The sequence below is a fragment of the Xyrauchen texanus genome, chromosome 20 (genome assembly GCF_025860055.1).
Source record: "Xyrauchen texanus isolate HMW12.3.18 chromosome 20, RBS_HiC_50CHRs, whole genome shotgun sequence".
NCBI lineage: Eukaryota > Metazoa > Chordata > Actinopteri > Cypriniformes > Catostomidae > Xyrauchen > Xyrauchen texanus.
The window spans coordinates 34,369,833-34,397,751 of NC_068295.1; the positions used below are offsets into that span (position 1 = coordinate 34,369,833).

Here is a 27,919-nt window from a genome sequence, read left to right on the forward strand (position 1 = left end):
TCAACATGATTCTCAGAGTGTGCATCAACGAGTGGAGAGAATCGATTGAAAACCCTAACAGGAATGGGAGAGTGGTGTTGCTTTGCTGAGCGAGTATGCCGCAGAGACTTCACCCAAATAACCTGTTACGGGGGCTTTCCAGCTGGAACCAAAATGTGTGGGCTGCTTGCTGTTCTAACCACATACGAAACAGTATCTAATGGCTTCTCTTTCTCACTGATATCCTCTAGTGTTTAGAAACCATGAAGTAATTGTGTTCACATAAACATTGCTGCACATGACAAGTTACAAGGACATACTGAGGAGAGGCAGTTAGAATACATGCTTCAGAGGTAAATAAATGAACATCCACAGGATGCTGGATCTGCTCAAGTTTTGTGAGGTTTGTTAATTACATCTGTTTAAATGAGATATGCACATATTTGCAGATGGTATATGATATTTGTTTTATTGATATTTGCCTTTTTATCTTCAGGCAAGATAGTTAAAAGTTACATGGAACTGTTGAGGAGAGACAGGGAGAATGAAACAGGTGAGCACTTCAACATATAAACGTGTCTTTCGTGGCTCTGAAATGCGGACAGTTTAAATGAGACTGTTTTGAACACCGGCCTATTATTGTAGTAACACGATGGCTCATGTTAAACCAAATTAACCATGACTGGTCGTTTACATGCCTCAGTCGCTTCACATGCAAGCAGATGATTTTCAGCACCCTCAAGAAACAAATTTATCTCAGTGATATGTCAGTCGACCACATGTTTTTTTCATATAATGCACTGCATTAGAGTGATTTTACCACAGTTAAGAGGTTTAAGGAACTGTTTCAAATGAGGTAAATTGCTAAAATGGACAATTCTAAATCTGAATTCTGATTGGATAAGCTGTGTTTGAAGCTGTTGTAAAATGCTAATAAACTCAGTGATTGTAAATTTTACATTAATCCAACATTTTTGTACATTGCTTGGACACTGTAAACAGTCTACAATTAGGCTGATTAACTGTGCTACTTGGGAGAGTAATTGTTTGTTCTGATTATTTATACTAATGTGGACTTTTAATTAAATAACTATTTATTGAACAGTGGTGTGTTTAATCATACTGTTGCCAGCATTCTATAAAAACAATGGCAATTCATTAACATTAGTTAATGAATTAGGTGTCATGAACAATTGATATTATATTTTTTACAGCAATTTATTAATCTTTGTTAATGTTAGTTAATTAGTTAAAATACATTTGTTAATTTTTAGTTCATGTTAGTTCATAGTGCATTAATTAATGTTAACATATACAACTATTTAGTTTTTGAAAAATGTATTGCTATATGTTGAAAATAACATTAACCAAGATTAATAAATGCTGTGAAAGTATGTTAATAAATTAACCTTTTTGTAAAGTGTTACCTAAGCAATAAGCCAACAGAGTTTGTTCGTTACAGTGATTTTACTACAGGAAAAATCTTTCCTTAAACATAATGCAAGCTTTAGTGTGTGTGTGTGTGTGTGTGTGTGTGTGTGTGTGTGTGTGTGTGTGTGTGTCCATCCAGGATTTCCCTACGTTGTGGGGACGAAATGTCCCCACAAGGAAAGTAAAACATTACATTTTTGACATTGTGGGGACAATCAGTCAGTCCCCAAGAGGAAAACAGCTTCTAAATCATACTAAATAATATTTTTTTGAAAATGTAAAAATGCAGAAAGTTTTCTATGAGGGTTTGGGTTAGGGTATATAATATAAAGTTTGTACAGTATAAAAACATTATATCTATGGAGAATCCTCATAAAACATGAAAACCCAATGTGTGTGTGTGTGTGTGTGTGTGTGTGTGTGTGTGTGTGTGTGTGTGCGCGTGCATGAAACATGTTCATACAGGCTTCATGCATGGCAATAGAAGTGTGGGCGTAGAAAAATAATCATAATTAATTGCGATTAAGTCCATAATACAATAAACATGGAAGGGATTGAACGGTTCAGATCACTTTGCAAGGAGCATTTTTTTAAATTACTTTTCAAACCTTCTAATGTGAGAGGGCTAAAAGGTCTCCTACATGACATGTGAGAGACATTGATGTTCTTTTCCTTTCCTTTCTCTGTAAAGTGTAATTTCAACCTGAAAGCTGTTAGACAACTGTCATCATTTGGTTTTGCAACAGATAAATATTTGCAATTGTGCTATTCTAACACCATCTTTCGCTTCCTTAAACACACACACTCACACAAATAGATTGAGACTCTGATTGCGACTCTGAATTACCGCCAGAGAAGTTTGCAAGGAACGCATTTTGCTTTTTTCAGTGAGATCTAACAACTTGGCAGATTGTTAGAGAGACATTTAAAGTACTTCCAGATGGACCACTGAAATCTCTGTATAAAAGAGCCCCTTGTTTTATTGTATCTAATGAAGTCATCTTAAATTAAATGACACGGCTGATGAGGCGTCAAGTTTGTGTGTGTGTTTATATAGAAAAGTGGGTCGATGTTAGCTTGTCACATTTGTTACACAATCTAAAAGGCCGTCTTTGTCATCTCTTGTGAAGCTGGACATTTGGCCATATTAGACAAATCTGAATAATAAAATACATTCAGAAATAGAATTTGATATATAAGGTTATATAAAACTATTTTAGTCAAGACAGAAAACCTGCTGCTGATGTGTGAGTTCTGTTTCTTATTTCAAATGTGAAATTTAGTTTTACACAGGGCTCTGCCTTTTTTTCACACTGTCACCCAAAAATCCTACTCCATTATTAATGTGTCTAAAACTCTTCAGAATTTAATAAAAGATATATTAACTATTTAAAAATTTTAATAACTAATACAATTATTATTAGAGTACATTTTAGAGTAGTTTTGCAAAGAATAATCTAGATTTCACCTGGGTCTTTTTTGACCCACATAAGCATTCAAGGAGGATTGCGTTCTAGGATTGACTCTAAAGGCCAAAAAGAGGATAAAAAGTTTAAAACTAAATGATGATAATATTTATTTATTACTAATTATATTTCATCTTTACTAAAATACATGAAAAGGGAAACATTTATTAATAAAAAATGAATAAAAATAATAAAATTTATAAATAAATAAAAATAATAATAATAAAGAAATATAAGCATTCACTTGTTCAGTTTATAAATATAGTAGATAGCCACTCCTTTGTAAACTCAACTTTATAATTTTTTTGTCAGATTCACCTTCCACTGTTGGTCTCTTCTGCTGTTTGCTTTAGACAAATAGTCAAGTCATTCACAATTTTGTTTGAATAGCCTCAATTGACATAGTATGTGTTTTAAGTCTGTTGAACTCAAACTATCAAAAGAAAAAAAACACAATAGATTGGAAAATAACTTATAGGGCAAGGAGTACCCATAAGTCAGCTGTGAAAAACTTGCACACAATGGCCTCTTTCACAGCCCAAAGGAACATTTGCATTGCTCAGACACTTTATAATCTCGACTTTAATTTATGTTTCAAGTATCAACGTTGTCTCCTAAAAAACTAGGAAACAAATGACATAAGAATTTGCCCAGATAAATTGGTCTTAAATATGTGAAATGCTTGAGTCATTCCTGAATTTGAAAACTTTTGATTGCAGAATTTGGTATTTGGCATATCAGAGCACAGTTTGGGGCATTGTTGAGTTCTGAAACTTTAGAGGAGACACTTGTGAAATTATTAAGGTTTATTTCTCAGGTCAAAAGTCTGCAATTATGTAAAATTATGTAATTATGTAATTTTTCGATATTATTTAATAAAAGATCATGTTTGTCACATATTTTGTATTTCTTCCTGCCGACCAGGGGTGTAAAGTAATAGAAAAAGAGTAAAAATACTTAAGTAATATTTTGCGGATTTGTACTTTACTCTAGTGCAAATTTAAAGGAATACTTTTACTTTATTACATTTCCAAAGAAAAAAAAAGTACTTTTTACTCCTTACAATTTTATTTAAACTGGAAAAGTACTAATTAAATTTTTGCAGATCATTTTCTTTCATCTTACTAGACTTTTTTCGCTTCATTTGACAAATGACAGAGTGTCAACACCAGCTGTGTGGAGTTCCAACCATCTGCAGAGGTGGAATTTTGGATCTGATTTGAGCGTCGGATACGTTGAAATGTTTGTGCGACTTGACTGTATGAGACTGCCTGACTGAATGTGATGTATTCATTCAAAAACTATGAGCATGAAATGAGGAACACCAACGGTTTTTGTCCTAAACTTTCTAAATGCTTGTTACTTCTACAAATTGGACAGTTACGAAGTCTGAAATGATCATTCACATTGCATATTTATATGCAATGTGAATGATCATTTCATATATGAATGATCATATATATATTGGAGGCCAAAAGTTTGGAATAATGTACAGATTTGATCTTATGGAGAGAAATTGTTACTTTTATTCACTAAAGTGGCATTCAACTGATCGCAATGTATAGTCAGGACATTAATAATGTGAGAAATTACAATTACCTTTTGAAAAAAAATTTAAGAACTTCTTAAACTACTTAAAAATGTTCTCCTCAAAAAATCCTCCATGTGCTGCAATGACAGCTTTGCAGATCCTTGGCATTCCATCTGTCAGTTTGTCCAGATACTCAGGTGACATTTCACCCCACACTTCCTGTCACACTTGCCATAGATGTGGCCATCTTGTCGGGCAATTCTCACACACCTTACAGTCTAGCTGATCCCACAAAAACTCAATGGGTTTAAGATCCATAACACTCTTCTCCAATGTCTGTGTTTCCCCTTCTGTCACTCACTGGACGTTGTGTTGAATGTAGTGCCACAAGGGGTCTTTCTTGAGAGCCTCACGTACCTCTGAACTTGAGAAAAGGCCAATGAGAAATTGGCAGACAGAATTTGCATGTCCCGCCCCCAGACATAGGTGTATAAACTGAAGAGGGCGTGCGTCTGTAAGTCTGTTTTTTTCTTCAGAGCAGCAAGCTGATTCTCACTACTGCTCCACTGACCTCTATAGCAGAGCATTGCTGTTGGATCAGCGGAGCATTACCAGCGGCTGTCACTGACCTCAAAAGCCTACAACGCCACTGGTCAGGCTGCCTCCGCCCTGCATGCCATGGCTCTCCTGCAGGTCCACCAAGCCAAAGCACTAAAAGAACTGCACCTAGGTAGTCCTGACCCCGATGTGCTGCAGGAACTGCGCTCTCCCACCGACCTCGCTCTCAGAGCCACGAAGGTCACAGCGAGGGCACTCGAGCTGGCGATGGCCACCCTCATGGTCCAGGAACGCCACCTTTGGATGAACATGGTCGAGATGCACATTGTTGACAAGGCACACTTTCTCAACGCCTCCAGTTTTCGGCGGTAAAGAGGCAGACAGAAGCGATTTCACACATCATGCCGCGGCGCCGCCAAAGCGCAGCCAGCGCCCTGTCTGCATGCCAAGGGCGTTCCCCTGCGTCCAAGCAACAGGCAGCTTCACCCCCAGTGTCGAGCGCCCGCTGGTGATTTGGCTTTTGCTGTCCAACCCATTGCATTGGCTGGCCAGGACCATCCGACTGTGCTACGCGATTCAATTTGCCAGGCTCCCGCCTTGTGAAAATGCCAGCACCTTATGGGCAGCGATTACAACTCTGCTGTTCAAGGACGCGATAGAGCCTGTCATTCCAGCTGAGATGAAGAAGGGTATCTATGGCCCTTACTTCATCGTACCAATAAAAGGCGGTGGGTTTCGGCCAATCTTGGACTTGCGAGTTCTCAACCGGGCTTTAAACAAACTCCTGTTCAAAATTCTCATGCAGAAACCTGAAGGACATGTATTCCACGTCTCCATTTTGCCTCGACACGACCATTCCTACGGTTCACGTTTGACGGCCAGGCGTATCAGTACAAGGTCCTCCCCTTTGGCCTGTCCCTGTCCCCTCATGTCTTCAAGACCCCTGCCTTCCAAGACAATTCCCACTGCCCGTTCTATTACTCCTTAACAGAGACCCATCTTTGGACAGACACGCTGGCACACAGCTGGCCACGTCTTGCCCCTGGAAGGGACATGGAAGATCAGAGTGACCTATCACCTGCGGTCGTAAACATGATCAACCAAGCCAGAGCTCCCTGTACCAGGCAGCTTTACTAAAGTTGCACTTGTTCGCAAATTAGTGTTCTTCCCAGTCTGAATAACCGCAGAGATGCACAGTTCGGTCAGTGCTTTCATTCCTTCAAGACAGGTTGGAGGGGAGGCTGTCCCCCTCCACCTTAAGGTGTATGTAGCCACGACACAGTGAACAGCAAGTCCTTGGGTAAGCATGACTTGTTTATCAGGTTCCTTAGAGGCGCCCGGAGGCTGAATCCTCCCCGGCCAAGCCTGCTCCCCTCCTGGGATCTCTCAGTGGTCCTCTCGGGCCTTCAGAGAACCCCCTTCAAGGTGCTTGACTCAGTTGAGCTCAAGGCCCTTTCCTTGAAGACGGCCCTCCTGATAGCACTAGCTTCCATCAAGAGGGTTGGGGACCTGCAAGCATTCTCTGTCAGCAGCACTTGCCTGGAGTTCAGTCATCCTAAGACCGTGACCGGGCCACGTGCCCAAGGTTCCTTCGACCCCCTTTAGGGATCAGGTCATGAAACTGCAAGGAGGCAGACTCCCCGGGAGGAGGCAGACCCAGCCTTTTTGTTGCTATGTCCAGTAAGAGCTTTAGATGTTCAGCAGACGGAGGAAAGGGAACTCCGTCTCCAAAAAGAGTTTAGCTCGCTGGTTGACGCTATCTCTCTGGTTTAACAGACCCAGGCCGTGCCTGCCCCCTTGCGGGTTCTAGCACACTCGACAAGAAGTGTGGCATCCTCGTGGGCACTGCCCAACGGCACCTCCCTAGCAGACATCTGCAGAGCAGCGGGCTGGGAAACACTCAATACCTTTGCGAGATTCTACAATCTCAGGGTTGAGTCGGACTTATCTCGTGTTTTGTCAGGTCCGAGCCAGTAGAACTCGGTAACAGGGAACAGCCGACTGGGTGTTCCACTTGCACTTAGTGCCCTTCACCAAAGAGATGCAGTGCGCTCTCTCTCCCAGGTTAGCCACTGAGCTCTCGCTTCCTGGATCTTCTTCTTCCCTAGCCTTCTGGCCTGCAAATTCAGTGGAGGAATTTGCGCCCAGACCCACTACGAGCCGCAAGTGCTCTGTACAGGGTTAGGGCTCCAAAGGCCTAATTCCCTCTGCAGGAAATTCCCTGTGATGTATTTTCTGCGGTATGGTCCCCGTCGGTGGACGCACATCTCCCTTGGGCAGTCCCTCTGCCCCCCCATCGCTGTGTTTGTAGAGCTCCTCCCTCCTCAAGTAGGACCTAACACTGCGCCACTTCCATGTGTGGCTTGACAACCCATGTGACATATTGGTCACATTTCACCTCACACCAGTCAGGGCAGGATGTAGTCTCCGCAGGGTCTTTTCCCTCTGAAAGAATAGGAACTGAAAAACGTTAAGAAAGACCCCTTGTGTCACTATATTCAACACAACGTCTCGTTCCCTCCATCAGGGAACGGAGGTTACAACAGTAACCATGACGTTCTTTGCCCACTCGAACATTTCTTTTTGTTTTGTTGTTTTAAAAGTGGCTTTTTCTTTGCAATTCTTCCCATAAGGTCTTGCACCCCTGAGTCTTCTCTTTACTGTTGTACATGAAACTGGTGTTGAGCGGGTAGAATTCAAAGAAGCTGTCAGCTGAGGGCATGTGAGGTGTCTATTTCTTAAACTAGAGACTCTGATGTACTTATCCTCTTGTTTAGTCGTACATCTCGCCTTCCACATCTCTTTCTGTCCTTGTTAGAGCCAGTTGTCCTTTGTCTTTGAAGACTGTAGTTTACACCTTTGTACGGAATCTTTTTTGGCAGTTTCAAGCATTGTAGAGCCTTCATTCTTCAAAACAATGATTGACTGTCTAGTTTCCAGAGAAAACTGGTGCTGATTTTTCCATCAGTAATGTCCTGAGTCTACTTTGTGATCAGTTGAATGCAACTTTGGTGAATTAAAGTACCAATTTCCTTCCGAAACGGCAAAATCTGTACATTATTCCAAACTTTTAGCAGCCAGTGTGTGTGTGTGTGTGCATGACATAATCACGTTATTCTCTACTTCTGATGACAAACCGTGAAGAGACATGTGCTCAACACGTGCGCACATTGAATGATCCGATAAGAACACCAGGGAAGATGTTTGCATGGCATGCAAAATTGGTGTAATGGGCAAAAATCTACCCCTGTCTATCTGGTTATTCATAAGCTGTTTATGGTCTTTATGTTGATAAAGGAACGTGGTTTATTGCATTTACAAGACTGCATGCGTTGTCGGCTTATTCATTTATTAAGCGCACATTATGCACTTACTGTTACTCATGATTTGTGTGGAAGTGAATAAAAGTCATTGTTGTTGTAATGCCTCAAGTGTTCATGACACCAGTAAACTGTTGCAATACATAAAACAGGCCACATAAAAATTATTTAGCAAAAATTAAGGTATAGTAACTTGATTTTATGAGACCTGATGCCATAGTGGCATGGTGATTTAGTCTTCATTATCAGTGTAAAGACAATAAGTGTATAAATGACAATGTAACAAAATATACAGAGAGAGAGAGAGAGAGAGAGAGAGAGAGAGAAAGAGAGAGAGAGACATGAATAGAGAAAAAAGTGGGTGAGTGCATGCGTGTTACAGGGTATGTGGTGGCATAACTGTATATTTTTTATGTGTTCTCCCTCAGTCACAGAAGGATTACATTGTGATACAGAACTCTCCCATAGGTATCATTAGCACCATACTGACCTCATTACATGCACAACTTTTTTCTACCTTTGCCTTCTCTTCTTCTCTGCCTGTCTGTTCTCTCTCTCTCTCTCATTGCATGCAGAGGGGGTTAACATGTCAGTAGACCCAGGAGGGAGTTTTGGTTAATCCAGTGAATATGGAACAGCTCACCATGTCAGAGACAGTTATTTGAGAGGTCTGGACCCTGTCACACACACACACACAGCTGGGGCACATCACCTTCAGCACTTTCAAAAGTGATTTTCCCACACTGAGAAAAAGGTTTTCATTATCTGTTTACATCTACGTCAAATGTTATCGTTTATATCGCCTCCAACATTGCCAGTGTTGGGTGAAGCAGACATTGTGAAATAATTTCAAATGTGTTTGTACATGTTCTATTCACATGACAGTTTCATTAAGATGGTCTAATAAACAACATGAGATGTTTATAATGAAACACAATGTAGACAGACAAAGGGCGACTAATGAAGATACTTAACAGACCTTTGTCAGGGTGGACAGAATATTTAATTTAAAGTTGTAGGGTACTCCGGGACTTAAGGAAAATATGCTTTTTTCAGGTCACTAAGTATATCAAGTTTAAAAATATTTTAATTTTTATTGAATTGTGAAGGAGCAACATCATTTGTGTGAATATAAATAATATCAGATGGTTGATTTGATTAAAATTAATAAAAAATAGGTGGCTGAGTTAGTATTTGTTGGTTTTTAGTGTTTTGAGAGAAAATAAAATCAAATGTGCCTTTTATCCCGGGGCCCCGCTGTACCCTACTCAGTAAAATGTGTGTTTAGGTTGCGCTAAAATATAGGGATCATGAGCAACATTATTAACATTATTAGTAACCAAAAAAAAAAAGTTCTCAGTTAAAAGTGTAATTTACAAGTGGAAAAACATGCTATTTTACCTATTTGCCTTTGACGGACTGTATGTCTTTCCATGATAACCTTATTTTTATTTAGTTTAAATTAAACATGGCGTCTACTTAGACTAAGGTACAGTAATATTTAGAAAACACTTCTAATCCATGGGACCAAGTTTTATAGCCTGTTCCCTGAAACACTGATTATGTATAACAAACACCAACACACACACATGCTGCACCCTGTGCTTGTGTAGTAAACAGGAAATGGGCTAATAGTAGCCTATTTTACAGGATTCAGGTCTTACTCATTGAGCCTCATATACAACAAAGAGGAATAATGAGTCATCAAGGGCAAAACTTTAAAAATAGCCCAGTACACATGACTGTGTGTGTCTTTCAAAACCTGACTCTACTCCCTGTGTGTGTGTGTGTATGTGGGTGTTTTTTTCATCGTCTGCAAGTAGGGATGCCGCAAACAAACTAGACGTTTTTTCCAAAGAATGGAGCAATATCCTGCAAGCCAGCTGTTTAATCCCTGGAAAAAGACGGGTGGAGGGGGGAGCGCTCGTGCCTGTGAATTCTGAGAATCCTGATCAATGTCACTCTCAGTGTTCCAGTGCAGCATTGGTCAAGAAAAATTATGCAAAAAACCCTAAAAGATGCCTATCAATAAAAAGATACACTGAAATATTATACAGCATTACAGTTAAAAAAGAAAAAGAAAAAAAGAAATACTTTTACAGCTTTTTTTAATCTTGGTATAACATTTAATTTAATTACCCAGTTAATAAATGTTAATTTCAACATATATTAACACATATATATATATATATATATATATATATATATATATATATATATATATATATATATATATATATATATATATATATATACTGTTCATTGTTATTACACGATACCTAATGCATCTACTGGTGTTTTAGAGAGCAGGAAAGGAACATTTTAACATCTTTGATGTGAGTATATGAGTATGTCATCAATATAGGTGATAACACATCTGTTGAGGAGGTCTCTGAAGATCTCATTGATGAATAATAATAATAATAATAATAATACATTTTTATTATAATGCGCTTTTCTAGTACCAAAGCACTACAAACAGATGCCAATAAAAAAATTAAGTACAAAAGTTCTGTAATACAGTACAAAACAATAAATCATTCTATACAATACAACACAACTAATCAATACGATAAAATACCAGTCATCTAAAACTATAAAAGCAATTTTAAAAAGATAGGTTTTTAACTTCTTAAAACTGTCTAATGTGGGAGCATCTCTAACAGCAAGAGGAAGTGCATTCCATAATCTGCTGTAGGTGCAGCAACTGAAAAAGCTCTCTCACCCATAGATTTGAGTCTACAAGGAGGCTGCTGAAGAGTAAAAGAATCAGCAGAACGAAGAGATCGAGAAGGCATGTAAAGGGTAACTAAGTCACAGATATAAGAAGGGGCCTTTCCATGCAGAGCATTGTAAGTTAGAGTGTGAGTTTTAAAATCAATATGTGACTGAACAGGAAGCCAATGCAAACTATAAAGCACGCCTGTGATGTGCTGACGTGATGGAGTAGAAGAACACGTGCTGCTGAATTCTGGATATACTGTAGCTGCTTGATAGATTTAGCAGGTAGACCAACAAATAGTGTATTACAATAATCAATCCTGGAAGTAAAAAATGCGTGAATAAGCCTTTCAGCATCAGGCAATGTAAGGAAAGGGTTAATTCTTGCAATGTTTCTAAGGTGATGGAATGTAGATTTTGTGATACTCTTAATGTGTGAATCTAATGTCAAATGAGCATCAAAAATCACAACAAGGTTACAAACATGAGTAGATGGAACTACTATACTATCATCCATAATCAAATTCAAATTGAGTTACCAATGAGAAGAACCTCTGTCTTTGAACCATTCAGTTTTGCATCCACATTTTTATTTCCTGCACACACTGTTGAATTTTAGATGTAACATTAATATTGGACTTAGAGCTGATATAGAGCTGAGTATCATCAGCATAAAAGTGGTACACTAAACCATAATTCCTAATTATTTGCCCCAGAGGAAGTATATAAAGGCTAAACAATATGGGACCCAAGACAGATCCCTGAGGAACATCAGACCTGTCCAATGTCAGATTTGTTTTTTCCCAAAACAATAAACTGGGAATGATCAGTAAGGTAAGATTTAAATCATTTAAGCACAGTACCAGAAATACCAAGCCAACTCTCAAGTCTATTAAGCAGAATGGAGTGGCACACCGTATCATGAGTGACTGGAACACAGCTAGTGCATTGGCCAGGCCATAAGGCATCACCTGGTATTCATAGTTACCCCTTGTGGTGATAAATCCGGTTTTCCACTCGTCTCCATCTCTAATCCGAAACAAGCTGTATGCACTTCTCAAATCCAGTTTTGTGTAGATGCGTGCTTCACGTAGTTGTTCTAGGGCAGACGGAACAAGATGGATTGGGTACCTGTACTTGATAGTAATGCATTCAAACCACTGTAGTCACTGCATGGACGGAGCCCTCCATCTTTCTTCATAATGAAGAAGAAGCCTGCTGCAGCTGGTGAGGTGGAAGGAAGAATGAACCCTGAAGCTAAAGCCTCTTCGACGTAAGTCTCCATGGCCATGGTTTCAGGTCTTGACAATAGATAGGCTTTGCTCTTAGGAGGTGCCATGCTGGGCAGTAACTCAACAGTGCAGTTCCATGGACGATGAGGGGGTAATTGTGTAGCTTTGATTTTGCTGAATACCTCAGGGAATTCAGAATATTCCCTCTGGACATGGACTTGAGCTTAGTACTCAGGACTTTCGACGCTGGTAGTCAAACATGGCATGGTGACTGTCATGAAGACAATTAGACTGACAATAATCTGATATGAATAATCAATAATCTATTGTTTTAACTCACCCTGGTTCCAGGAGATGATGGGATCATGGATAGCCAGCCATGGGTGACCCAGGATAAGAAGATGCTTGGGTGAGTCAATAACATAGAGATCTCTCACATGATCTCTGTGTGAAACAATCCAACCCGTAGTGTCAGTGGAACAGTTTGGTGAGTGATGCCAGTGCTTATAGGTGCATTATTCACAGCAGTAATGTTCATGGTGGGTATACAAGGTACTGTAGGGATATGGAGTTCTCATCCTAGACCTTGGTGAATTAAATTCACAGAAGCCCCTGAGTCGACGAGTGCAGAAACAAATTTCAGTATATCATCAAAGGAGAGCTCAATGGGAAGAGAGAAACTGTGGTGTGTGGGAGATTAAATGTTCATGGTACCATTCTGGCTACCATAAATGTTAATTCAGTTCACCAGAGTAATAACACAGTCGCTCCCGATAACGATGATCGCTTTCTTCATCAGAATCTCTGGTATAGGTGATCTATGTCAGTTCAGGAGCTTCGGGGCATACCTGGACTTGACTATGGACTAATGGTGGTGACTTGGAGCTAATATTTGAGCATGGTGAATTGCGCAGTAAATGACCAATCCTTACTGTCAACGAAGTGAATTCAGTGAGTGTTGAATCCTCACCCTTACATGTGAGTTTGGCTTGCAGATTGTAGTTCAGTCCCTCTGTGAACACACACTTGAGTGCAATCTCATTCCATCCACTTTGGGCTGCTAATGTCCTGAAGTGTATGGGAAAGTCAGCTGCAGAACATGAACCCTGGTGTACATGAAGCAGCTGAACAGAGACATCTTTACCTCCCTCTGGGTATTCAAACACTTCATGGATCTGGGAAGCGAAGTAATCAAATTACGTTTAAAGTCGATTATCACTCTCCCAAACAACTGAGGACCAGTCTGGCGCTTTACCGATAAGTAATGTCATCATAAATGCACATTTCTTGGACTCTTGACTGAAAGACTCTTGTTGATTGGAAAAATAGAATTTACTTTGACGTAAAAATCCCTTACAGTGATTGTGAGCCATCAAACTTATCAGGAAGAGCGAAACTTACTAGTGTAGCTTTGTGGAGATGGAAGAGAATGGATATAGCGGGTGAGGTTCTCATTTGCAGCTCTTAGGTGGTTCAATTGTTTGTGTCAACTTTTGAGGAGTTTTCTCTGGTGAGCGAATGCAGCCTGGAGCTAAGAAAATTCTGCTTGATTCATTGGTGGCAAAGTATTCTGTAAGGGACTTGACATAGAGGCGAACATGAAACCATATGCAAGAAGTTTATTACAATTAGCAAACAAATCCAAGACACAAGCGAGAGACGTAATCATTTAAGCAGGCACAGTAGTCGTTACACAGTTAATCAGTCCAAACAGGCAAACAGAGAAAAACAGTAATCCGATAATGGTAATCCAGAAAGCACAATGGTCATAACAAGTAGGCAATACACAGGAAATGAGAATAACACTTGGTAAGGCAGTGAAACTGGCAATACTTTGCAAAGTCACAATGGAGAAGCATGGCTATTTATATAGTACAAACAGGAAGTCGACATAGAAGAAACGGTATAGTGTCAGTTTTCAGGAGAGGGCTCCCTCTGGTGGTCAGCTGAAGGGATACCAGCCTCATTCGTTACAGTAACTGTATTCTAATTACCAATTATTTAAATTGTAACTGTAGTGGAATACAGTTACTTATATTTTTGTATTTTAATACGTATTCCCATTACATGTATTCTGTTACTCCCCAACCCTAACTGTCAGATACATAGCCTACATACATATTCACGATATATTGCAAATTAACTTGCGTCATGATTTTAATTCATCCATTTATACAGTTTATAAAAGATGCAGAGAGCAGAATATACTAGACACATTTCTCTGTGTGTGTTCCTATTAGATTGCCCTCCAGCTTGTTGGTGATTTTCTTAAGTAAAAAAATAAATACTTATGGGAAACCAGAAGGGATTATGACATTTTACTTATAAACCCCTTAAATAACATTTATTAGTTATTTTCTGCAACTCCTTTAATTTTAAGGTGCTTGCTGTGTCATCATCAAGTCATTTCCCATCATGGTTGCAGTTCACGCAACTCGCAAAAGCAACTGTGCCGCCTGCCTGTTACAACTGCCTCCGCCTCGCTCTCGTGGGAGTATTTTTGACACACGTGGTCATGATATCACAGCAAGTCAGACAGATTTCTAACATACTAGCCTAATAAAATGCATGCTGTTTTTTCTTCAATCATTGGATTGGATCATAAGCAGAAAACATGAAACATAAGTAGCATGTTTTAAAAATGCAAATGAAAGTTTAGTTTTTAAGCTTTAATTTGATACCAAGTATGGGAACATTGATGAAGTTTTTAACATAAAAGGTAACAGGTTTAAAGTGGGAATGTAAGATTCCTCTACAGCACCCCCATTTTCACCTACAGTCACCAAAATTAGTACATGTATAGTTCTCATTAAGCCGGACAACTTTAATATTTATAGTCATTGGACCTAATGGCCCAACAGGAAGTCAGCCATTTTGGATTTTTTTTTAAATATTGCAGAGATAAAAATTGTGATGTATGTTTAGTTTTGGGGGATAATCACATGGATATGACTATTTTGGACACCCAAAATAGTCACCTGGCAGATGGAAGTGTGGCTCTTACAACAGACTTAAAATAGTGCTCTTATATTTACTCAAATTGCTTCAAAATTGTTTAGAATTATATAAAATGCCAAATGAATTTGTCCACCTTGCATTGTTTTTCGAAAGTCACCTGGGGGGAAATCGACCAGTTGTGCTTGGGCCCGTCATTGCTGCTTGCAGCTATATTATTATTTGCATTTTGCATTGTTTTATACCTGTTTTCCGCAACCCTATTACAACAGACCTGTGACCCAGTTTTGGGTCTCGACCCACCAGTTGAGAGACACTTTGCTTTACGCAACCATAATAAAACATGCCTACTAAAACAATTGCAAAATGTTAATTATTATAAGATTCTCTGATATTATCTCAAATTATGTGTGTATACCTCCATGACAAGTAAAATCAGAACACATCTGTTTTCAGTAAATTGATTTATTCAGAGCTCAACAAGTCTTAAAGCATGTCCCAAATATTTAGATAGTGGGCCTCATGTACCCGAATTTTTTTTTTCTTTCTTACCAGTTCTTTGTATGCGCATACAGACCCTCATGCACACTCACACATCACTCACCACATACTCTAAAACAGTAGTATTCCCGTTAATTACAGTGTTTTTCTTAATTATTCGTTTTATATACAGTGGGGTCCAAAAGTCTGAGATCACACTCATAATCTGGAATTCAACATTTAATTTAGACTAGAAAGTTGAAGGATTTTCAATATGTTAAACAGAAAAATGTTATTATGGACCTCACAGTATTTTGTCTAGATTACTATGATTATTAGTAGGTGCGCCCTGCATGCATTATATATTATACTGTATGTGTGTGTCTCTATGTGTAAAGTTGGTCAACACAAGGTTTGTTCTGAAGGAGATCAGCCTTGTATATATGATCACATACACCAGTCATTAAGGTACAAGCCTACCATAAAACACCTAATCCTCCACATATTACATTAGAGTAAGCTCCCCAAGCCTTTCCTTTGAAAAGCGGTTTTCAATGAAGAACACTTAAAGTATTTTTAATGCTTATTTGAGCATTGACTTGAGCAGTTCTTTCATCTTGTACTCTAAAAAAAATAATTTTTCTACCCAGCAAAACAAAGAGGCCTTTATATTGAAATGAGCCCCAGTATGATGGGTGAGTTGAGAAAGGGAATAGACAGATAAGCCGTGGACAGAAATGGTCAAAGGACTTCAGTCTAAGTGTGAAAAATGGTTGGGAGTGAACAAAAGAAAAACACGGTTGGAGAAATTGAGTTAAATACAGGGAGAAATAATGTGAGAATACTTAGTGCCAGGAATGGACACAGAAACCACACATTAATAAAAAGAAAATGTTTGTAAAATAAAATGCTAAATGACTGAAGCTGTTTTGGAGAAGCCAATTTGTAACAGTTATATGCCAAGCTACAAGCTACACATAATGTACAGTAGTTAATGGGATAGTTCACCCAAAAATGAAAATTCTCTCATCATTTACTCACCCTCATGGCATCCCAGATGTGAATGACATTATTTCTTCTGCTGAACACAAAGCAAGATTTTTAGAAAAACATCTCAGCTCTGTAGGTCCATACAATGCAAGTGAATGATGGCCAGAAATGTCCAGTCATTAAATATATATCTTCAAAGGCGATATGATAGGTGTGGGTGAAAATTTAAAGGGATAGTTTACCCAAAAATGACAAATTAAAACTTACACTTATGCCATCCCAGATGTGTATGACTTTCTTCTGCTGAACATAAAAAAACATCTCAGCTGAAGAATATCTCAGCTGTAGGTCTATACAATGCAAGTGAATAATGATCAGGTCTTTGAATCTCCAAAAAGCAGATAAAGTCAATGTTTTCTGGAGTGATCTTGTTGGTTTTGGGTGAGAACAGACCAAAATATAACTCCTATTGCACTATACATCTTGCCATTGTAGCCTCCAGGCACGATCATGATTTCAAGCTTGATTAAACTTCCCAGTGCTTGATGCATACGCAGAGCGCTAGATGGCGATATGAAGTGTAATCGAGTTTAATATCATGATCGCCAAGGAGACTGCTATTATGCTATTACCTGTACAGATGTTTAATGATAAAATCAAGTATAGTAATTATAGTGGCGTCAATAACTTGCAACATTCAAAGAAAAGTAAAATAAATGCAATAATATCATTGTTATGTTAATCATATATGTATTTTATGTCACATCTTATCACATATCATGTACAAGTGTAAGCTTAAGAGAACCCCAACCTCTTTTTCTTGTTCATGAAGTGAACATTTCTTGCAAAATAATGTTATTTACGCATTAATTCACCCAGTAACTCACAATAGTTATATTAACGCTGTTGATGCACATTTAGTTGCACTTTTATGTAGACTAGAGATCTTTGTTGGTTACAGTGGGTGCACTGTAGTTTTAGCTAAAGCCAAAGCTGCGTGTGAAAGATGCATAGATGTTATTAGTTGAAGCAGTAATGAGAGGCCAGGCATGTATGCTGTACCGTATGTCTCCATTATTAAGGCGGCTCTGATTTATGAACTAATCTCTTGATTGCTCTACTGGGGGAACCAAATACATTCCTGTCCAATAAATTCACTGATTTCAAATTTTTTTTTTTCAATTGTTCATTTGAACTGGCCATGGGTAATAAAGTCCAAGTTCTGCCACAATTTTCTCTCTTTGGGTTTGATGTACTCAGAACAATGAACAAAAGAAGTCTTTAAATGAGCAACGGTAACAAGAAAAGTGTACATGCAAAACACATTGTTCTCTTTGTGAAAAACATACTTCCTTAATACATTAATATTTTTTGAAGAAGGTTGTGCAAGGCCAGGCTGGAGGGGAACAGACATGTTCTTTCAAAACACACAAATAAGCCTTCCTATCCAAATCTAAACTGCCAAATATGGCTTGGATGTGTTGATGTGTGGAACACTCAAGCAGTGTACTGATCTCTTGCCTGACAATTTTTTATAAAAATACAAGCAATTCATTAAAACATTTCCTGCTCATTGTAAAGTAACAAAACATGTTATTTTCCCTATGTGTAATTTAGGCTCAACTAAGGGCCTTATTTAAATTAGCTTCTGACATTCGGCATGCACACTGGATAGTACAGCACCTTGCCATCTGACCCGGGGACAGTTCCAGCCATCATCCTACAGAAAATGCCAACACGTGACTTGAAACAATTGCAGTCTGGAACATTTTATTCAGCTTAACCAAATGTAGAAGGTAAATTGGCAACAGGACAGAGGAACATGAACTAGTCTTTATTAGCTACATTCATTAGTAAAGTTGGGGAGGAAATTTGGCACAATTGTAGAGGTCAGTCTAAACTTACATCGTAGCAAATTTGGGATCTCTATCTCAAATTTGCACTTATGTTAATGCTTATAACTAGGGCCTAAAAACAAAATTCCGGCATTTAAAATGTTCTAAAAGAACAAAACAAAACAAACAAACTATTTTTTTTAACTAATCCTAGGCCGTACACCTGATTTACACACAATTTGGTCTATATCATATAGGGACACCAATGATGACGCCAAAGAGGTTATGAAGCTATAACTTGGCAATGATTTGGCATTTTGAAATGAAACTTGATGCACATCATAGCCATCATGCCCTGGGGGCACCTGAGAAGTTTCAACACAGCATCACCTACTGGTCAAAAAATGTAAAATGGGAATTTTTGTTTATAACTTAAAAATAGTTTGACCTTAAATCATGTACATAGTACAATTATATGGCATATTTAGAATTCTGATGTAAAATTCTGTATATTACAAATGCATTGGTGTATCGTTATGGAACTTGGTAAGTGTCTGCATCACCAGCCCTGAAGTTATCTGTAAAGTTTTGGGGCATTTTTTAAGGTTTAATTTTTTTTATAATTTTTTATTAATTTGGCCAATTCTCATGAGACTGGTTTCCTTACATTCCTTGAGTTTTTGTTCCTCCAATTTTGCCATTTTTAATTTCCTTGAAAACCTACTCTTTTCCTCTCCTTTATCGTTCATTAGATCTTCCCCAAATTTAAGTCATATCATCATCGGTAGATGCTGGCAAAAACATGTTACAAGTTTTCTTATAGACCAAACCGTTCTCATGTAATGCATTATTGTATTTGATGGCAAGATGCCTAATAGATTCTAAAGTTGTATCTCAGCATTGATTTAACACATTGACATGAAACTTTGTATGTGTCAGTGATTACATTTACAAGGACACCAGAAAGTGGCTTATTGCGAGAAAGTGGGCTATTGTGAGATGGCAGCATGTACATTCCCATTAACATGCACTTTATAAGCGACATACTCTTTACTTTCCTTAACTCTGCATTGTGACCTGCAGTGGACTGCGCTGCAGTAGTGGGGTTTCCCTCTTCCGTAAAAATCCAGGATCCTTCAATCTACTTCTGCCTATATACGTGAATGTGAGGGACCGTCAATATTTTACATTGGTAATATAAATGGGTATAGTTTATAGTGGATGAGCTTTTCCCACTTTACTCCCAGAAATGAATTCTTTTCGCTGTGTTAACTTGTTGTTGGGCTCCATCCTATAATATTTGTTATTCAGTCTGTTCAGGCACATGCATACTCTTCAAACACCCGTCAGAATGCCACTAATGTGTTTGTATATCCATGTTAAGCTGTGTTCTCAAGGAGAAACACAGATGTGTTAAACCGCTTTCTCTTAACCCCTTATGCAGCATAAGGAAATCAGCATTCTCGCTAACATTATGTTTAAGAATACAGCTTTCTGCAAAAACCTTAAGTGCATGTAAACATGGTCATTGTGACCATGCCCTTACAATACCATATAAATGGTCACCTAAGCTATCGGCATATGTAGTTTACAAGGGCTTCTCTATGGTTTCTAAACTGTTTTTCCTAAATTAATAAGCAGAGCCCTGTCTGCTTGCCGAGGGCGTCCCCCTGTGGCAACAAGGAACCAACAGGTAGCTCTCAACCAGGGCCCAGCTTTCAGCCCTAGCATAGAGCTCCCTGCAGGAAGCAGACACATCCGTCTCACGAACCTTTTCGAGGACCCGGAAAAGCTCCCAGTCATTCCTAAGATGGACCATCCAAGGGACGAGATGTTAGCTAAGGAGCTGTAAGCCAGACCACTCCTTCCTCCGGGAGGAAAATCTTTGTTTTCCTTATTTTCATTTGCTGCACCCCCTATTGGCTGCGGTACCCACATTGTCAATAAGAGAGCGATTTCCTCATTCCTTGGTTCACCTAGCCTGTGCTCACAAACCCTGTTCTCACGGCACCCCGGCATCAAATCCTTACAGTCAAAGTGGCACTATGGACGTAGAGACTTCACCTCCACATCCACAACATACACAACCCGGCCAGCCGGTTCTGATGAGTCCAGAGGATGACTCACTAAGACCTCCTCCTCAGTCACTAACCCGCCCCCTGCCGGGTATGCGGAGCAAAGTGCTTTGAGACTTTTCTTTTCACATTACAATTGATCATCCCCTTAGTGCCCCTCGCAAAGAGCTTGGACACGTGGCTTACACTTTCCAACCTGTCGCACTGGCTGGCCAGGACCATCCGACTCGGCTACACAATTCAGTTCGTCAGATGTCCACCCCGTTTCAGCGGCATCCACCCCACTTTGGAGCACGGCGAAAATGCCAGAACCCTGCGTGCAATATTCGCTACCCTTTTACAAAAGGATGCGATAGAGCTTGTCCCTCCAGCCAAGATGGAGAAGGATTTCTACAGCCCATCCTTCATCGTACCCAAAAAAAGGTGGGTTGAGGCCAATCTTGGACCTGTGAGTTCTCAACCAGGATTCGCACAAACTCCCGTTCAGGATGCTCACGCAAAAACATATTCTAACATGCGTTCGGCATCAAGATTGGTTCACAACGGTTGACCTGAAAGATGCGTACTTCCACGTCTCGATTTCCCCCGACACCAACCCTTCATACGGTTCTTGTTCGAACTCCACCATTATGGCAAAGCACAGGTAGACCTGTCCGCTTCCCAAGAGAACTCCCATTTCCCGCTTTGGTACTCCCTCAAGTCAGAGGCTCCTCTCGGGACAGATGTGCTGGCGCAAGTACGCATTTCCCCAAGGGAGCCTACTTGCACAGGTGCTGTGCAAGGTCAGGGAGGACGAGGAACAAGTCACTCTAGTGGCCCCCTACTGGCTCACTCGGACTTGGCTCTCAGATCTCATGATCCTTGTGACAGCACCTCCCTGGCAAATTCCCCTGAGGAAAGACCTTCTTTCTCAGGGATGGGGCATCCTGATCTGAAGACCCACAGAGACACGCAGTAGGGTCAGTGCACTCATTCCTGCAGGAAAAGCTGGAGGGGAGGCTGTCCCCCTCCACCTTGAAGGTGTATGTAGCCACTATAGTGGCCCACCACAACGCAGTAGACTGTAAGTTCCTAGGAAAGCAAAACTTGATTATCAGGCTTCTAAGAGGCGCCCGGAGTTTGAATCCTCCCAGGCCATACCTGTTCACCTCATGGGATCTCCCCGTGGTCCTCACGGGCCTTCAGAGAGCCCCCTTCGAGCCACTAGAGTCAGTCGAGCTAAGTTCCCTCTCCCATAAGATGGCCCTCCTGATAGCGCTCGCTTACATCAGAGGGTTGGAGACCTGCAAGCGTTCTCTGTCAGCAACACTTTCCTGGAGTTCAGTCCGGCAGATGCTCATGTCATCATAAGACCTCAACCGGGCTATCTGCCCAAGGTTCCTACGACCCCTTTCAGGGACCAGGTAGTGAACCTGCAAGCGCTGTCCCAGGAGGAGGCAGACCCAACTTTATTGTTGCTGTGTCTAGTACGTGCTTTGTGTACCTATTTGGACCGCACACAGAGCTTTGGTCTCTCTGAGCAGATCTTTGTTTACTTTGGCGGACAGCGGAAAGGGAACGCTGTCTCCAAACAGAGGCTCGCCCACTGGGTAGTCGATACCATCACATTGGCCTGTCGGACCCAGGCTGTACCCACCCCCTTGCGGGTTTGAGCACACTCTACAAGGAGTGGGCATCTTCGTGGGCAATGGTCAACAGCACCTCCTTAGCAGATATCTGTAGAGCAGCGGGCTGGGCAACACCCAATACCTTTGCGAGATTCTATAATCTCTGGGTTGAGTTGGTTTTGTCCCGTGTTTTGTCAGGTCCGATTATGTAGAACTGTAAAATGGAGCAACTGATCGGGTATACCGTTTGCGTTAGCACCATTCCCCTCCACTGAGGCGAACATGTGCGCATTCATGTTCGCACAACATTCTGTTCGCCAATTTTTCATTGGCCTTTTCTCATATTCAGAGGTAACCGAGGCTCTCAAAAGAAGCCCCTAGTTTCACTACAATCGACACAACAGGGAACAGGGGTTACAATAGTATCCTAGACGTTTTCTTTCCTTTGCTGACGTAGTTTCTTCTATGTGATGTTTCAAAATGAAATATGACTTTTACAATTAGTGTTGCTCGCTTGTAAAAAACTGTTTATGTATGTACATTTCTCTGCTAATGTTTGACCTTGTTTAGGTAGCATGTAAAATGTTACACTACCCAGGCTTTAGCTAATTTGACACTTTCTATGGTAATCTTTCACTATCACTCTTTCTCTCTATGACCTCTGGCCTTTAATAAACAATAACTGATCCAGAGTTTATCGGTAAGTGCTGTGTGTGTTTTTAACTAGCTATCAGTGCAGTGAGGAGGAGCTCTCTCAGCTCTTTTCTTGTTTACTCTGAATGTTCCCCAATACTGATGTTTAATGTCATCAAGGCTTTTCTCTCATCAGATTTACATAAGCTTTCATAAGATGTGAGTTTATGTATGTGTGTCTTTGTGAAAGAAGGTGGGTACATTGTGAGGAAACCCTGTTTGTGCACCCATCTTACATGTAACATTTTTTTCTCAAAAGTTCTAGTATCTAGCCAAACACATATTGAGAAAAAGTAAAAAAAAAAAAAAAATATTTAAAAATGTAATTTACTTAAGTATTTCATTTTACATGGGAAAGGATTTTTATTGGATTTTTTTAAATATATATTTAGGTTACATATATTTAATGGGAGCACAATTTGATAGGCTTGTTAGCACAAACAGATGGACAAAATGTATATAATGATAAAAAACAAATAATAATAATAATAATAATTAAACCAGGATTACCTACAAATAATATATTTTAGCTTTTTAAAGATCTGAAATTAATTGTTAGTAGTAAAAAGTATGATTTTTGCCTTAGAAATGTCATGAAGTGAGAGCACAAGTATTCAGTTTTAATAGTACTCAAGTAAAAGTTATTTACTTTACAATTCTTAATTTTTTAACTTTATTATAGAATTGAGGACATCCCTTTAAAACTGCTTATATTATAGAAATTAGGTCATCCCTTTAAAACTCTTGAGTTGAGGGAATAGTTCAAAGGTCATGATCCTGAACTTTTCAAGCATTCATTGGAGCACTACTTATATACACAGAGGTGAAATTCAACGGGGGATCTATAAAGCATCTGTTAATGAAATTACAGTGCACAACAGGGTTAGATAGTTTTCATCTGATACAACTGATATAAAACACTTGTGTGATTCATGCTAAAGTAAGACTTCTTGGCTAGGCACCCCAATGGAAATTAAAACAGACAAAATAGTTTTATTATTTTCAACTATGGAGATGTGATCATGCTATATCCAGCTTTAAGAGTCCTGGGAGATGGCTGTTTTATGTCCTTGTCTTCCTTGGGAAGGGGGAGGGTCAAAACAGTTGTAATTTATTGTAATTCACAGAAGAAAACAGATGGAGTTTATACAGATGAAAAACATGCATGTTACATTAATCTTTATGTTACATACATACAATAATGTGCAACATTTTAGGCACTTAAGATGTTTCACAAAAACATTTGTCTTAAGATGGTTAGTTATATATTCAGCTTTAGTGTGTTAGTAGGAAATATACATTTTAGACTCCCAAACATTCCTTTAGCAAATAGAATAGAACAATAGGAAGCCCTGCAACAGATGGCATGCCCCCTCCACACTGAACATTGTGTCTGTCTGAGACAGAATGAATTGAGACAGTCGAAATAGATAGAAGAACTGTGGTGAATTCTCCAGGAAGCTTGGAACATCCTATCTGCCTAGAATTAGTGCTAATCTGAAAGCAAAGGTGATCACACCGAATTATTATTTTTTATTTTAAATTTTTATGTTTACTGGATTTGTATATTGTTTATTGATAAATGAAAACTATTTATGGCATTATTTTTGAAGACATCCTCTCTTTGCAAAATCATAAGTCTCATTTTGCATGATAACTTTGCATACTCTCTCTGACTCTTAGACTTAAACAGATGTATTTATTTATTTATTGCTAATGTGTCTTTACATTTTATATGTAAATGGCCATCCGTATGTGATACTTTGCTTTGAGCTATGGGTTTGCTGACAGGCCCAATGTGTTACGTTCCTGTGTTGTCTGCCCTCTGTTCTTTGCTTCACTATCACGTTTATTTCACGTTTTCTTGCTGTCCGCTCCGTGTTTTCCGTTTCACCCGTCACCGATCCCGTTCCATGTCACGTTTTCCCTGTTGTCCGCCCTGAGTCTCACTGTCCGTGTGTTTAACTACATTTCCCACAATTCCCGTTCTCCCTCACTGCCTGCGCTCATCATTGTTTCCACCTGTGTCTCGTTCAGTCGCCACTTTGTCCGTGCATTTAAACCCTGTTTCTTTGTTTAGTCACTGTCGATCGTTGACGTTTCATGTCCGTGCCCATGCTACGCCGTGTTCATCCGTGTTCATCCGTGTTCATCCGTGTTCATCCGTGTTCATCCGTGTTCATCCGTGTTCATCCGTGTTCATCCGTGTTCATCCGTGTTCATCCGTGTTCATCCGTAGGTTACCCTGTTCCCTGTCTGTTCCGTCTGAGGTTACCCTGCTGTCTACAGTTTCGTGTTTCTGTTCCCTCGTGTTTGGACTGTTTCATTGTGTTTTCAGTTACCTGTTTTCCCCTCGTGGACTTTTCTTTGTGTTTACCCTTTTGTTTACTCCGTGCTATAATAAATACCGCATTTGGATCCGCACCTCTGTCTGTCTTGTCCCACTTCTACACCCAGCATCACACAATGTAGTTTCAATCCTTCAATAACCACACAAACATTTAAATTCAGGCTGAAACAATTAGGGACTTCAGTAACTTGTTTGTAAAGCTAGGATACTTCAAAAATTATGCAGAGCAGCAGGTGCTACACACCGCCAGGAAAGCACTTCGTTTGGCAACATTTTGTACACTTTTTACTCTCAACAGTTCTCACCATGACTGGCCGGGACAAGTTTTTGAACAACATATAGGCATGTTTTAATTATAAATGTTGGCAACCATTTAAAAAATATTTCTGCCAAAAAAAAATGTAAAAAAGTTTTCAAAACTATTTTTTGCAGTTTAGTTTCAACAGATGACTCATTTTGAATTGGGAAGGAAGTTTTGTGTTCCAAAGTTACAGTATGTTTTCATAATACATAGTACCCTTTCATCTCAAAAGATCAATGACAATTTTGTTTCTCATAATATGACCCCTTTAATGTAATATACTGTACTATTTAAAGTAGAGTGCAAGAAACAAAACAGTCCCCTTCAGTCTGGTCTCCATAGTACCTCCACCCCAGAGTCACTGACTTCACAAAGAATTTATTAGCTGATTAACATCTGCAAGCCATTGAAGCTGTTGTTTAGAGGGCCGAGCCAGGCAGTGCTCAGCACTGTGTCCAGGTCACATGATGGGGTCAGAACATCATTTGGAGGTGTAGAGAGAGACGTGATGCAGGCGCTGAGACCATCCTCCCATTTCAGAGTTTTCTCGTCCCCTGTACTTCTCCAGACCTCAAGTTCATCAGCATTAGAGCACACTTCCCTTTTTTGGGGGAAAATTTGTTTTATTTTTAAACAACTAGCTCAGCCAGTTAATTTTCTTCATTATGCATTATGCAGAGCCTGTATCTTTTCTTTTGATATTGCCAACACTTTGCCACACTGTAAAAAATACAACTTGCAAAAAGTTGGAATAAAGATGATGTGTATGTTAACTGGGCAAAACCAGTGAAAAACAGATGGTTAAAAAATCCTTAGATCAACTTGAGGACAGTTGGTTAGGAGGTTGGAGCATGCACATTGTAATGTTTCAGAAGTTGGCGTATGTGCAGCGCAGGGGACAGCGAGCACGCAATATTTTGAATATCGAAAGCCTGCGACTGGCGAGGCTACCAACGACAACATGCTTATTCCAGGCTGGCAGCGAACATTAGCATTAAAATTATCTAAACATATTTATTAGAGGTTAAAATAAGTTTACATTTCAAATAAATAGTTTCTATAGATTTTTTGTGTCTTTTATCATGTCTATTGTGAGGTATGAGAAGCCTATTAAATAATCTGAAAAATAAGAGCTTTTTTTAATTCAGTCACCAGCTATGTAATGATTTTAAATGCATCACCAGTGTGGACCTCCTCGAGACACTCGAGGCTTTTGGACAAAAGATGGGAGATCTTAACAAGCTCGATCAGCAAGTAACCCATTAATGTCAATCATGTTGCAAAGTTACCTCTAAATTGTAGGAAATATAGATTTACATAATAGCGCTTTGGTATATTATTTGCAGAAATTTTTTTTTTTTGGGGGGCATGATTAAAAGGAAAGTAATGGCCAATTATATTCCTCAAGTCTACGGGCTGATTTGATTGTTTAAGTCACAATGAATAACAACATTAAGTCATAAGTAAATATTTATATGTGTTACCCTTTTTGCAGACCTTGAATATTGCAACTCATAAAAAGAAAGAAAACAGTCCTTGAAGATCTCCTCTTGTTCTTCTGCAAAATTTCTGGTGAGTATGTTTAATGAATTCCTCTTAAGACATTTGTGTTGACAGCAAATAGATTCTGTTCATGTTTGTGTGGTACACAATTAAATGTAATTAACTTTCTCAGTCACTATTCACTTACATTCTATTGAAAAAGATGCAATTCAAAATATCTTTGTCATTCTTTAAAATGTCTCTGTCTGTGTTCCATAGAACGAAAAATAGTCGTAGTTTGAGATGCAATAAAGATGAGTAAACTATGGGAATTTTCATTTTTGGGTGAATTACAATTACAAGGTGCAATGTTAATGTCAGATTATATTTGCTTATTCTTTGTTACACTAGAACACTTTTCCAGACAACAGACAGACCAGAGGGATAAAAGTCAGCAGTCTTTTCATGATTGAAGATGAAACATCTGGCAATCTACAGTTGCTTACCTGTTTGGCCTTCTCTTTGCCTCGGATATTGAGCAGTACCTGAAAGGTCTTAATGGACACACTGTTCTGCAATGGTGCTGTCCCTCAAAACTAACCTCTTGCTCTGACATTAAGTTGCATTTGTAAGCTATTTTATATGTGCAGATGCACTTCATATCCACAAAATGTGACTGGTTTACTATACAAAAAAAAAAAAGTTCAGTGAACTTGATAAATAAAAAAAGGCATTTAACATTCATTTATGATTACTTTTGACAAAATCTGTGATTTATTAACTAATTTTAAACAAATCAAGAACTATACAGTTAACTGTGCACAAAACCAACCTAGTCTCATAGAATATCAATAACTATAACTATATTTGTGCCACTTTCTACATTTTGCTGCAGTTTGAAATAAACAATAGT

The 27,919-nt window shown here is 39.2% G+C and overlaps 1 long non-coding RNA gene across 1 annotated transcript; it reads left to right on the forward strand.

Moving 5' to 3' along the window:
* Window positions 1-278: 278 nt before the first annotated feature.
* LOC127661152 (uncharacterized) lies at window positions 279-27,824 on the forward strand. Its single transcript, XR_007972737.1, has 4 exons — window positions 279-382; window positions 476-532; window positions 27,020-27,096; window positions 27,418-27,824. It is a non-coding gene; the product is annotated as an uncharacterized LOC127661152 (long non-coding RNA).
* The last annotated feature ends 95 nt before the right edge of the window (window positions 27,825-27,919 follow it).